General features: G+C 39.0%; 1 long non-coding RNA gene across 1 annotated transcript in view; it reads left to right on the top strand.

Moving 5' to 3' along the window:
- The window catches only part of LOC125098126 (uncharacterized), a 280918-nt gene that overhangs the window by 209172 nt on the left and 57635 nt on the right, over positions 1-14111 (top strand). The window contains exon 4 of the long non-coding RNA XR_007126726.1: positions 7704-7784. This is a non-coding gene — a long non-coding RNA (uncharacterized LOC125098126). The remainder of the gene's footprint in view (positions 1-7703; positions 7785-14111) is intronic.

Genomic DNA, 14111 nt, shown 5'->3' with positions numbered 1-14111 from the left:
TTTAGCCACTCTTGGCTAGTTGCCTTCCTTGAGGCAGACAGTTCACATGAATATGTGAAGAGGCATTGAGGGCAATATAGAGTAGTGAGGTCTGTGGTGAAGGCATGCAAATTCAAAATCTTTCAACAACATGCCAGCCCAAGAAGTTTCCAGTGTATTGACTGGATCAAGCTCACTGGGTGTTATACTTGCAATCCTGGGTCTACCTAATAAGCTTCTTCTACCCAAATATCTTCTGTATTTTTTCCCATATAGTGGCTAGGGTCAGGTACATTAGCCTAGAATTTTGTATGAAACTGATTATGACCAAGGAAAAGCCATTTAACCTCTATAAGTCTCTATTTCTTCATCTGTGAAGCAGGGATAATAACACTTTTCTCCTGGAGTTAGGATAATAATATCTTGATAATAATGGCTAGTTTGAGTAGTAAATATGATTCCACATTCTTATAACTCTGTTGCTCCATTCTCTTTTATCCACACTGCCACTGACTTACTTCTGGTCAAAACAATTGCACTATAAGTCTGAGAGTGTCTTTCCATTCCAGCCAGGCATAAAGGCCTTCACAATATGCCCTTGCCCCACTGTCCTTGGCTTCTTGATTTCCCCAGCTGTTCTGGGAACCCAGACCCCTGCCAAACTCAACTATTCCCATGCACATTTTAGCATAGCTAGTCTTTGACTCACCAGGATCTTTTATTTATTTTTTTCTTCCTAAATGTCCTTTCCTTGAAAACATTCTTAATTAAGAAAAGCTCAAGGGCGCCTGGGTGGCTCAGTTGGTTAAAGCCTCTGCCTTCGGCTCAGGTCATGATCTCAGGGTCCTGGGATCGAGGCCCACATCGGGCTCTCTGCTCAGCAGGGAGTCTGCTTCCCTCTCTCTGCCTGCCTCTCTGCCTACTTGTGATCTCTCTCTCTGTCAAATAAATAAATAAAAAAATCTTAAAAAAAAAAAAAAGAAAAGCTCAAATATCACCTGTGTGATATCACCTCTCTCTCAAATACTATATCCCGCCACACCAGGCCCATAGTTCTTTACCTATGATGGCACTGGAGCACTTCAGTCTCCTAACAAATATTTATTGAGCACCTAGTATGTGTCAGAACTGCACTAGGCACTGGGAATACAGCTGGGACCAAAACATACCTTTGTTCTTCTCACACCACTTATAATAGCTTCTGCATTTTGATTATTACATTAGTTAGAAGCCAAGGGCCTCCCTCCCAGCCTGGGAGCTCCATGAGGAAAAGGGTGATGTTCCATTTGTCAGTTATCCCTGTGCTGGACACAGTGTAGGTGCTAAGGGGATGTTTATGGAATGACTGAATATTTTGTTGCCAACAGGAAGCAGTGACCTTCTTGAGAACAGGACAGTGTCTGATTCACCTTTGTATCCCCCACAAGCAGCCAGCACAGAGCCTGGCACCATAAATCTTAAGTAAATGAATGCAGGAGGAAATGAACAACTGACACCATATTGCCTCCTGACCCCCTTTCCTTAACTCTTACCAAAGAAAACAAAACCCAGCAAAATATAAGGAGGAATACTATCTCCCAAACTAATGCTTTGTTTTATTTCCAGGAATATGTGAGCTCCCTAAGTTATAAAAGTCGATATGCTGTACCCATGATCCTTATTTTTATGTTATCCCTTGTTGGCTAAGGAAGCTGGGGTGAAGGAGGGATCACCTCTGAGCCTTTTCCATCAGATGGAGATAATAAAGCATACACAAGTGTGCTGAGGTATAATTAAATAAAGCATACACAAGTGTGCTGAGGTATAATGAAATAAAATACTTGAAAGTACTTATCTCCTAGCACAGAGTAGGTATTTAAGAAATGTTAGTTTTGTTTTTTTTCTCTCTCAACTGTTCTAATAATCTAGAATGGCAACAAATTTAAGTTTACTTTCATGAAAAGTCCCTCCTATTTTTCTTCCAGTCAAATGCACAGGTCCTTCTTTCAAGAGAGTCATGTGTATCTGCTGACCCTCAGAGAATTCTGAATTTTCTCAGTGCATAGGGCGGTGCTGTAATTAGGGATGATAGGATGGCACTCATTGTGTTAACTGGCTAAGTGTTAAGTATGCTTTGCTCTCAGGGTTCCTGGCTTGAATTCATTCATTCATTTAACACATATCTATGAAGGACTGGCCATGTACCAGGCACTGTACTAGGCATGATGCATAGCAGAAATCAAAGCCCTACTCTCATGGAGCTGATTAGAGAATCAAACAACAAATGTGTACAATTCCTCTGTGAAAGGAGGATGAGTGTGACAGAGGGAAATAGAGGGTAAGAGGAATGGATATGCTGGAGAAAGCTGGGTCAGGGAGGTGGAGGTGGGGAGAGATTGAATCTCTGCTCAACAACCCGCAGGATGAGTAACGGTAACCCTGGGCAGGACAAACTCCCTAAATGTGAGACCCCGGGCAGAATGAAAACGTGGACCTGCTCTTCAAAACATCAAGTCAGGGGCAGGAAAGCATAAGGCCAGATGTGGGTCCTAATAAGTGCCAACACCCTCCTGGTATGGCTGCACAGGTCCCAAGCCTGTGAGCCAGCCCTGACTTTGGGCAATCTAGCAGACTTTATTCTGCTTTGTTTTTTAAATGGGAAGAGACTAAGAAATACTGACACTTTTGATAAAGGATATTGGATCTAAAGCTTTTTGCCCCCAAAACACCTTGGATCGAGTTCTTTTTCTAGTTTTCAGGGACTCCTGGGAGGGTTAAGCTTGCTGAAGTTCTAAGAACCTTCTGGAATGTTATATAAGAGTGTGTATAAGTGCATATGCATATTTGGTGTGTGTAATGTGTGTATGCGTTGGATGGTATATATGTGATTTCACGCACATGTATGTGCACATATGGTATATTTGGGGTGTGTGATGTGTGTATGTGGGGGCATGTGTGTGATTGTATGTGCATGAATGTGCATGCATGGTGTATGTGGGGTGTGTGCTATGTATGGTGTGTATGTGCAATCGCATGTGCATGTGTGGTATATGTGGGGTATGTGATATGTATGGGATGTGTGTATGTGTGTATGTGAAATTACATGTGCATGGATGTGCATGAGTGGTGTACTTATGTGTGTTTTTCCACTAGGAAGAAGGCCCATAGTCTTCATCATATTTTCAAAAAGGCGCATGACCACTTTTAAGGGGTTAGGAATCATTTACCTAAAGAAATTGAATCAGAAATTTCACTGACCCATAGGGAAACAATGCTATTAATTCCTACCATGTGTGTCTCCTACTGTATGACATGTTCATATTTCATCTCATCTGAGCCCAGACAAACCAGTAGACTAGACAGAGCAGGAATCCAAGAGCAGTTTTTCTCCCTGATCTAAAACCTATGTTCCTAAACATCCTGGCCATTGGAGGGCATCGCTGTTTACCCCTTTGGTCTCAGCTGTTCTCCTGAAAGCAGCAAATCAAGGGGCAGAACTACAGTTTGACCTTAAACTATTCAACTCCACTTAATTACCCATTGTCGTGGAAGCACATAAATACAGGATGTCCCCTCACTTTGCCATTCTGCTTTGCATCATTATCAAAAAGACAAATGTAATTCATGTCCAATTACTCACTCACCGCAAGGTCAGAATATTTATTTTTATCTTACTTGTGATGTTTAGGATTAGTGATATCAGTATTTATTCACGGCTAACCTAAATCAAACATCCTGTTGATATCTATAAAGGGCCATATAGTTATTGTCACAGGTATGCTGAGTCACACAGCTCATACAAAGTTTATGAGTTGACAGGGAAAAGGCTCCGGGGAGGGGAGATAAGTGTGCAAGTGTCTTGCGAAATACCCACATTGTTTATTTATATTGTCCATTTATTGAACTTGATAGATGCTTGGGAAACCGAAGCCCATTAGAAACAAAATAGTGAGGATTGTTTTAAACTGTTATTATTGATTTTAAAGTTGATGGTGGCGGTGACTTTTTGGTTAAAGTTATCAAATACTCGCTTTAGAAATTGTTTTCTCTTTCTAGTGGTATAGGGCCTTGACCAGCTAGAGGAAGACAAGGAAAGAAGTAGAAGAGAGAGGGAAATTCAGGGGGCTCAGGTGACTAAGATTAATTTGTTCAGAGATTCAGAGCAGCAGTAACTGCTGTCTGTCCGAGACTCCTGCGATCGGTGACTGAGATTAATTTAAAGAGGCTGTATTGAAAGGAAGGATCCAAACAGGAGCAGGATTCAATGGACCTGATTCCTTTTCCCATTCAGATTTGCCCAGTCAAATATTGTTTATTGCCTTTACTTTATAGTTTATTGTCATCAAAACGTATCAGCTAATTTCCTGAACTTCTCATCAATTCTCTGTCTTTGCAGACCTCACTCTTGTAGGTTGTGCCTGCTAGTCTTTCTTTCCTTGCTCTATTAATGGAGTACTTACACACACATATATATTTTTTCTTAACCCATTCCATTGTTTCTCGTGGTGTCCTTAGGTAAGCAGTCTGGGAATCAGGCTTCCAGATGAACTCTTACTAGGAGTAAGTAGCTATGAAACTTGGACAAGCGTTTTATCGCTGAGCCTTAGTACCTCCCATGTATGAAAGAAGGATGTGATATCACATCATTTCTTTGATACCTTCCTAGTCCATCACTCTATATTTCTATACTTTTCTATCTAGTTTCTGCCGAGCACATGGTCATTAGTAATGGGACAGTTGACTCTTGACTTAATCGAACAAACCAAGCTGGGGGATTTGTGAACAACTTTAGAGTCTCTAGAGAACAGTAAATGAAATATGAGTCATTGATGTGATAAAGTCTCCAAAAAGGTAAATTTGATGTTTGAATACATGGAAATATGTTGGGTTTTATAATATGAAATTTCCATGTTGGTGGACTAAAAAATGGTTGAATAAAGGTAATTTCATAAGGGTCATAGTCTGTGGAATGAGATAGAGGCAAGAAACACCTGCTTTGCTGTGTTCTGTTCTGCTTAGCTCATATTCAATGCCACACCAAACCAAACCAAACCAAACAAACAAACAAAAAACAGTAAAAGACCAGAAGAGAGACACATTCAGGAGATGCAGACAATATTGGAAGGGGATTGAAAGGATGTCTTTGTGATGGGGAAAAAGAGCGGGGTTCTTTAGAGATGTTGGTAGCCTTCTAGTATTGGAAAGAGTTGTACAAAAGATAAAAGATTTTTGAATATATATATATATATATATGAAAAACTAAGATAGTGACTAGAAAGTTTAAGAAGACTCAGATTCATGTAAGGAGGCATTTTGCGGGTAGAACTGCCCAAAATTTGAATATGCCATCTCAGCTGGTTTTCAAGGTGCCCTCACTGGAGTCCTTTAAGTCCAAGCTAATCACAGCTGTTCCAGAAGCACAGGACTGTGGGTATCATCCAAGGGCATCAGTCTGGGGTAGGTTTGCCATCCAGGCAACATTTGGAAATGTCAAGAGATATCTCTGGTTGCCCCAGGTTTGGGTGTGGTAAGATGGTACTACTGGCATTTGGTGGGTAGAAGCCAGCGATTTGCTAAACAATCTATAATGCACGGGACAGCCCTCCAACAGCAAAGAATTATCTGGTCCAAAGTGTGCCTAGGTTGAAAAACCCTAGTCTATAGAATTTGATAAAGATGTTTCATTCCTAACATCCCCAGAGCTGGGAAAGAAGAGAGAAAGAAAGAAAGGAGGGAGGGAGGGAGGGAAGGAAGGAAAGAAGGAAGGAAGGAAGGAAGAAAGGAAGGAAGGAAGGAAGGAAGAAAGGAAAGAAGGAAGAAAGGAAGGAGGAGAAACAGAAAGATCTATAAGAAAAATGGTTGTAGGGGCTCCTGGATGGCTCAGTCATTAAGCAGCTGACTTCAGCTCACTCATGATCCCAGGGTCCTGGAATCGAGCCCCGAATTGGGCTCCCTGCTCAGTGGGAAGCCTGCTTCTCCCTCTCCCACTCCCCCTGCTTCTGTTGCCTCTCTCTGTCAAAAAAATAAATAAAATCTTTTTAAAAAGATGGTTGTATAGTCAATTGTTTAAAATGGCATTTTAAAAAGAATGGTAATGACATGCAGAGGAACAATTATGAAAACACACCTACACTGGAAATACAATTTAAAAATATTGCTTTGAGAGTGGTTATCTCTGATTAGTGGAATTTCTCATACTTTGGTTTTCTTTTGTTTGTTTGTTTGATTATTTTTCTCTGTTTTCCCAGTAGTTATAAAATACAGGTACTGCTTTTAAATTTAAAGGCAAGAAAAAAATCTAGTTGAATTTTGAAAGCCTATTATGCCCCTGAGGACCTAATGGCACATGGTAATAAGAACGGTAATGGTAACTTCACTTTAGTTGGCAAGCATATGTTGAGATAGGCTAGCTCATTCACTCCCTGTCAGAATGTAAATTGTTATAACCCCTTTGGAAGACAATTTGGCAATATTACTACAGAGCCTTAAAAATATTCATAGCCTATGACCCAGCCATTCTACTTCTGGGAAGCTAGCCTAAGGAAATAATCAAAAATAGGCACAAAGATTTGTGCACAAAGATGTTCATTTAAGCATGATTTATAATAGTCTAAAATTCAATTTATAATGGCTACAAATTGAAAACAGCCTAAATGAATAGAAATAGGTGAATTATTAACCAAATTATAATAAATCCATTTGTTGTAAAACATAGCCACTGAAAATAATATTTACAATGACTGTTTGATGATGTGGGAAAATAATTATGATACACAACTAACTTTAAAATAATAAGAATCCAAAATACATTAAAAGGATAACCCCCAAAATGTGAGTATACAAAGAAACAAAAATGTTTGAAAGGGAATATGTTAATATATTAAGAAAAGATAAACATTTTTAAAATGTGGATATGAGTGGCTTTTATTTTCTTCCTTTTTATTATTTCTGTGTCATTTCCAAATTGTATACTATGAAAAATCTAACTGTTATAATCAGATAAAAACACTGGTAAGATTTATCAGATGCCATGTTCTGAGTCCATTGCCATTGTGCATTTAAAGACTATCATCTCATTTAACACTATAACTATATCAAGGTGGGTCAAGGTGGGTATATCATGACCATTTCATAGATGAGAAAACTGGTACTAATCCTCTTCATCTTCCATGTCTTATCTTAGATATTGTTTCCTCTAAGAAGCCCTCCTTGACCTTCCAAATCTAGTTAATTTTTTCCCCGAGTTTCTCATTGTCTTTCTGGGTTTTTTGTTGTTGTTGGTGGTGGTGGTGGTGGTGGTTTTTATTTGTTTGTTTGTTTGGTTGGTTGGTTGGTTAGTTGGATTTTTGTATAGGTGGTGCCTAGCAAGTATACAAAACAAAGTATTTGTGGACTGAATGACTAGACAAATTAATAACTCACCAACACTGGTGAGCAGTAGGGTTGGCCAGTTTAGGCTCACTTCAAAGTTGATATTTTTACCAAATGCTCCAGATGGATTATGGAGAAAAACAAAAGTTCATTTCTCAGCACCTTTCTCAAGGTTCAGGACTTGCTGTTGAAACAGAATGGAGCCTGGCCTGGAAGTTATACATTTATCCATTTCTAAAGGCCTGAGTGCCTTCAAAGAGCAGCATGAATTTTTTTCTGTGAATCGTGAGCATTTTCACAATGCTTAACATGGCAGTTGGTAATGATTATTGCTCCTGTTCCCCTTTGAAATTTCATGTTTGTTTACTTAATAGGGCATTACTAATCTAGAGGAAGCGAGTGGTTGAAGAACCACATTTGTAAAGAGGATAAGAGATTAATGAAAAGAAGTGGAGGTATGTGTAGGTGATAGTGTTTCTATAAGGCTCTGTTCAACCAGGATGATTTAAGGGCAAACCTTGGCTGGCTGGTCATAATAAGAGCCAGATTATGGAGGGGATTTACGTGGCAATTACCATGGTCCTTGCTAGTAGGTTACAATGCTTTAGGGCTCCCTAGATACTTAAGATTAATGTCTGAATCAGTAATGTTATTGTTGCAAGATCTCAGTATGATGGGGAGCCCTTTGAGACAGGAATTTTTATCCCTTATCAGAACATAAAATATCTCATAATCTGCAAGAATACCAATGCCTATGGCCTGTAGCTGCCCTCAAAATAGGTTAAGCATCACGTTGATTGGGTTTTTTTCCTTGGCAGCTAAAAATGCATAAATCAGTCTAGAGCTACTTTTGCTCATCCAGGTAATATGATTAAAGTGGGAATTAGACATGTTTAGTCATTCAGAGATGAGAGACTAAAATCACCAACCTGAGCAAGGCAAATGATTATAGAGAATTTACTATGTAAATGGTAGATCAGGACTGCAATTAAGGACTTTTCCATGTACCCCAAAGAGAGCAGATCCACAGCATTCTCTGCAAACTCACTATGCTTATATCTTAGTGTATTTTTGCCAATGGGATCTTAAACCCAAAGGAGTTTAGGGAATAAATGTGTTAAGTGTTAAGTATACACCTGACCAAGATTAATCTATTGAATCAACAATTCCCAGGAATCACATTGTGAGACCACTAAGAGAGCTAATTGATTTCTCAATTAGTATGTTTCCTCAAAGTTTAATATCTGTTAAAGGGGAAGTTACAATGGAGAAGGGGAAAAGTCTGAGGAGCTCCCCCTCAAGAAAGTGGTCAAAACAAGTGATACTTACTAATAAATCAGTTTGAGATCCAAATCATCCAGCCAATGGGATTAATGATTTAACTTCTTGTTCCCAGAATCCCACAGGTTAAATCCTAACACTATCTCAGCAGAAATGAGATGAAGACGTAAGCATCGAGAATATGGTTGCCTCATGGCTTCCAAATAATCAAATAGAATATTGAGAAACTCCACTGAGGGTATGGGTGAGACTGGGATACCAGGATCAAAAGATTATATTTGGCCTGTAACTTGTAAATATCTGAGTCTCACCATTGTCCATGACCATTCCTTCCCATTATATCTCTGAGAACAAGGGAAGTAATAAATATTACTAGCTGGATTGTTAGTCCCAACCCTCAATGTGAAACTCCAATAAAACAGACAAGACTACATGGAAAATTCCTTTTGTTCCTGGACAAAGTAAAAGAAAATTAAGTTAATATAATTAAATTAAAGTGGACCAAAACCCAACTCCTCTATTTTTCAGATTTTGGACTTTTCCATTTTTAAGAGTCATATCCACAACTACCCAGAAAGATTCTAATCCAATCCCTAGGGTTCCCTTCTTTAAAACCTCTTAATTAGTATCCTGAAACTGAATGCCCAGATTAGTCTTCTTCCCCATCTTTGTGCATGTGTAAGAAGGGGTAACTTGGAGGAGCAGACAAACAAAAGAGAGGTTTTGAATGTCTGCTAGAAGGCAATATCACAAATCCAGAAGGACAAGACAAAGGCCAAGATATAAATGACCTGATGTCAGCCACTTTCCTTCACTCTCATTTATTTATTAATTCACCCATTAAATAAACATTTGCTGAGCCATCCTAGTGGTGATGAGGCAAGCATACATCAGGAGTGAGCAGATGACAAGCCTAGAAGCCCCATGGGAAAGATATGACGATTATTATCTAACCTCAGAGCAAAAGGAAGAACAGTGAAGACTTATGGATGCCCAAACTTTTTCACTTTCTGCAACTGCAAGAAATGAGAACAAGAGACACTATCACTGCCTAAATCTGCTTAAGAGGTGAATCTAGTGTCTGCAGCGAAGTTGGGATATTTGGTATTTTACACACACACACACACACACTACCCCCACATCTACCAATTACATATGGAATCAGACAATCTTATTTTCAAATCCCAGATTTTCTCGTTTGATTTTGGACAACTTGATTACCCTTTCTGGGCAACTAATACCTCCAGGGCTGCTGTGAAGACTAAATGAGAAACTGTAGAGAATGTGTCTAGTACCAGGCCTGGTGTGTGTGTGGATAACATCTATTAACTATTCTTCCTCCCCACCCCCAACATTGTACCTTCTTTGAAAGCAGAACCCATCCATTATTTGTTCTCTACAATAGACATAACATTGTGAAAGGAACAAAGGGAAAGAGTGAGAAAAGGAAAGGGAAGGAAGGAGGAAGGCTGGAAGGGAGGAAGGAAGGGGGAAAGAAAAGAAAAGAAAGAAGGAAGGAGGAGAAAGAAGGAAAGAAAGAAAGAAAGAAAGAAAGAAAGAAAGAAAGAAAGAAAGAAAGAAAGAAAGAAAGAAAGAAAGGAGAGGAGAGGAGAGGAGACGAGAGGAGAGGGAGAAAGGAAGAAAGAAAAATGTAAGAAATCATGGTACAACGAAGAAGCTGAGTTTACAGGTAGACTTGATGTACTCTTCTTCAACATAGGGGCAGGTCCACTATACTTAGATCCAGCCCTATCCTCATGAATGAAAACAGTCAACACTTATTGAGTGATGCATTGAAGACCATCATGTGAAACAAAATACAAATAGCAAATGAAAATACCATGTATGATTAACCACTATTATAAAACACTACCTTATTTGCATATCCATAAGCCCCCATTTTTCTGGCCAGACAAAGCAGAACAATTGGGAAGTGTCTAGGCCTCTCCTATGTCTCAGAATAATAATTACAAAAGCCACAACTTATTGGTCACTTGCTACATATCAGATGCTTTTATTACATTTTTCCTTTCACCCTCAAATATCCCAGGGGTGGAGGTGTTTCTAGCTTAATTTTCCAGATGAGAAAACTGAGGTTTAGCTACAGTAATTTAGATGCCTAAGGTTAGTTAGCTAGAAAGTAATGAAGTCCAGACTCCAAGGTCTGTGTGTCTCCAAAACTAACACACATAACCACCACACTGTAGAGTCCCTTATATTTGCAGGAGAAAGGTGGGCTTGAACAAAAGGAAATCCAATTCCCACTCCATTTGGCAAGTGTAGGATTTTCTAAAGCCAATGGCATGGATTTGTGTGAGTAAGAATAAGGACGCAGGCAGAGGAGAAAGGAAACCCATAGCAATGAGGAATACACAGAAGGCCATGGATCTCAAATGAATAAATGCACAAACATTCATACAGCAACCCTAGAAGTCAGAGGATGAAGAAATGCTTCAGTGTTTCCCTCATCTTTCAAATGACCAGTCTAAAAGTTTTAAATATATATTCAAGTCACTAAGGCACATAAAAATCAAAGAAGCTTTAGATCCGAAGACCAAATACACAGAAGATGAAAGAATTTGGTATTTGCGGAGGGCCCACTGTGTGCCAGTGGTTGCATATATCCTATCCTTTCAATGTCATAAACCTCCCTGCAAAGAATTTATTCATTTATAGAGTTAGAGACTGGATCTGGAGATGGTAAGCCCCTTGCTCAAAGACCTGAAGCTACCGAAGAGAAGAATTCATGATAGAACCCACATATCTCTAGTCTCAAAGGCAAAGAGTGGTCATTGCTCTACATGCTAAACTTGATGTGGTGCTCTTTTAGAAACTTCAACAGTGGATTGAAACCAGTAACTGGTAACATAGGTTGCCTCTGGGTAGAAGATGTGAGTGGCTGAAGAACAGGAATAAGAGAGAAGTTTCCATGGACACTGTATATATCTTTCCAATTTTGAATTATATGAACTTAGTACCTATTCAAAATAATTCAAGTGTCAAAATTAACAATTTTATTTATTTATTTATTTATTTAAGAGAGAGAAAGAGCATAGTGTGGAGGGGCAGAAGGAGAGAGAGAATCTTGAGCAGACTCCTGTCAGAGCACAGAGCCTGAGGCAAGACTTGATCTCAGGACCCTGACATCATGACCTGAGCCAAAACCAAGAATAGGCTGCTTAACAAACTGAGCTACACAGACAACCCCAAAATTAATTTTAAAGTGGATTAACATGAGCATTAAGTAATAAAAGGAATCTCATTATTTCTGAGTTTAAATCCATATGATCGTCAAGTTTAAGAAATGTTGACAAAACAGAAAAGGTTCTCAAAGAAAAACATGTATTGAATTTTTTTCCTTCTGCTCATTTCAATTAAATTCAGTAAATACGTGTTGAGCAATGCCTATTTGTCACTGGGAAATTATGCAACCTTTTAAAATGTTGCTAAGATTATAGGTAAGAACAAATTACAGGTGAAAAAAGTTAATCATAATTCAGTTTATTCTTATTTTTCTTAAAGGTTGAAATGATACTTGGAAATTCTTTTCTGAAATAAGGCATTGAAAATAAACAAAGCTAAATAAAAAGTCTAAAAGTAAAGTATTAAAATGCTAACTTTCTTCAACATTAGAAAGTATCATTCATAAAAGTAACTTTTTTAACCTAGCATTTTTCTCAGATAAAGGTAGAAATCAAAATTTTCCCTTTACTTGGAGAAATCCCATTTACAAACTGAGTCGATTACACTATAAATGTTAACAATATCAGTGTGCATCTTCTATCTCTTTTATTTTTGTTAATAATCACAGCTGTGACACTGAACAAATACTGTGTGCTTGACACTATGTTAAATATTTTTCTTTTTTTTTTTAAAGATTTTATTTATTTATTTGACAGAGAGAAATCACAAGTAAGCAGAGAGGCAGGCAGTGAGAGAGGAGGAAGCAGGCTCCCTGCTGAGCAGAAAGTCCGATGCGGGGCTCGAACCCAGGACCTGGGATCATGACCTGAGCCGAAGGCAGGGGCTTAACCCACTGAGCCACCCAGGTGCCCCTGTTAAATATTTTTCATATATTGTTATTTAATTCTTCGAACTCCCTGGGAAGTAGATATAATTAGACCCATTTTAAGGATGAAAAAAAAAAATGAGGTTCAGAGAGGACAGTCCTATAACTAGAAAGAGGTTCTGGGATTGGAACACATTTGACAAAGGCTGTGCTCTCAATTATTACATTTCCCTGCCTCCAAAGGATAAATACAGGCCACAGATGCTCAGGGAAGGCAAGTGTTCTCCTCTTTCTAACCAGCACTCAAACTTGGTAGCAGCTTTGGCTTAAAAATGACCCTCATGGATAGGGATCCACATTCCTAACATGAGTTCATTCAAAAGCACCCAGATTTCACAAGAGGAAATGATGAGGCATTTTTCTGAGGTGTTGAAATTGTTCCCTTTATCATTCACCAATGGGAAAAAAAAAATAATGCTCTGAAAATTCCTCAAAGGTAAAAGGTAGCGTTTCTTCTCCCGAAGTTCTGATATGGTCCCAGAAGGAAATAGATGCTTGCATAATTCAGGCCGCAGTGATTCTTCTTTCATTCTTATTAACTGCAAATCTTTGCCACATTTTTCTTTACTAATTAGTTAAATGCTTAAGCTCCTGAGTCACTGGGCCATTTACTGGTTATAGCTTGTTCTAGTTCTTCCACCCTCAAATGGAACTTGCGAGGAATTAGGCGCTCCAAAGATCCCACATTCATGTAGCAAGAACAACCAACAATGCAATCAATCATCGTCAAGAGGGATGGGCAAGCATGAGCATTTAGACCTACTAATGCTGAGTCAAGGCCTTTAGATGCGTTGCCAAACGGAAGAAGATAGAAGAATTCTGTTTATTCATTTTTAAGTTATTCAGTTTTTCCTCCAAAGGTCCGGATCTCACACTGGTCCTCTTGTCCCTGTTATATTCAGGAGCACAGTTGTATTTATCCTGCTGCTTAAGAATGCAATTGAGCTTCTCTCTAACAGTGATGGAGCCAGACGTGAGGTTAGTTTTCCTGCAGGAGTGGCTAATGGAGGCTCTGAGATGCCAGAAGTTTGTCAAACTGTATCGTCAGAGAATGTCAACCATGCACTCTTTGGTGCATGATATGACTTTAGCCATAAGCTTATAGAGGAGGTGGGGAGCTTTGCCTCCTGTAGAAAAGTCCTGTCTTCAGCATAGATTATTTCAATCCACACAACTCAGTGCCATGCAGGGCTCCCAGTATGTGCTCCATTAATAACTGTCATATAAGCCACAGGAAAAAAAGCTATGAGTAGCATTCCCTAGCTGTCTCTTTTGACACAAACTCCTTAGTATGAAAACATGACCTTGCACTCACTGATTGGCTCCAAAACATTTTTTCCAAAGCTTGCTTCCCCATTTACTCTTCAGTAATGTAGCTACCAGAATGTTCACCGTTCCTCAGAGGTTGTATTCTCCATGGCTCTCTAACTCA

This window comes from Lutra lutra, chromosome 4 (assembly GCF_902655055.1).
Source record: "Lutra lutra chromosome 4, mLutLut1.2, whole genome shotgun sequence".
In the NCBI taxonomy this organism is placed as follows: Eukaryota; Metazoa; Chordata; class Mammalia; order Carnivora; family Mustelidae; genus Lutra; species Lutra lutra.
This window is presented reverse-complemented; position numbering and strand designations above follow the sequence as displayed.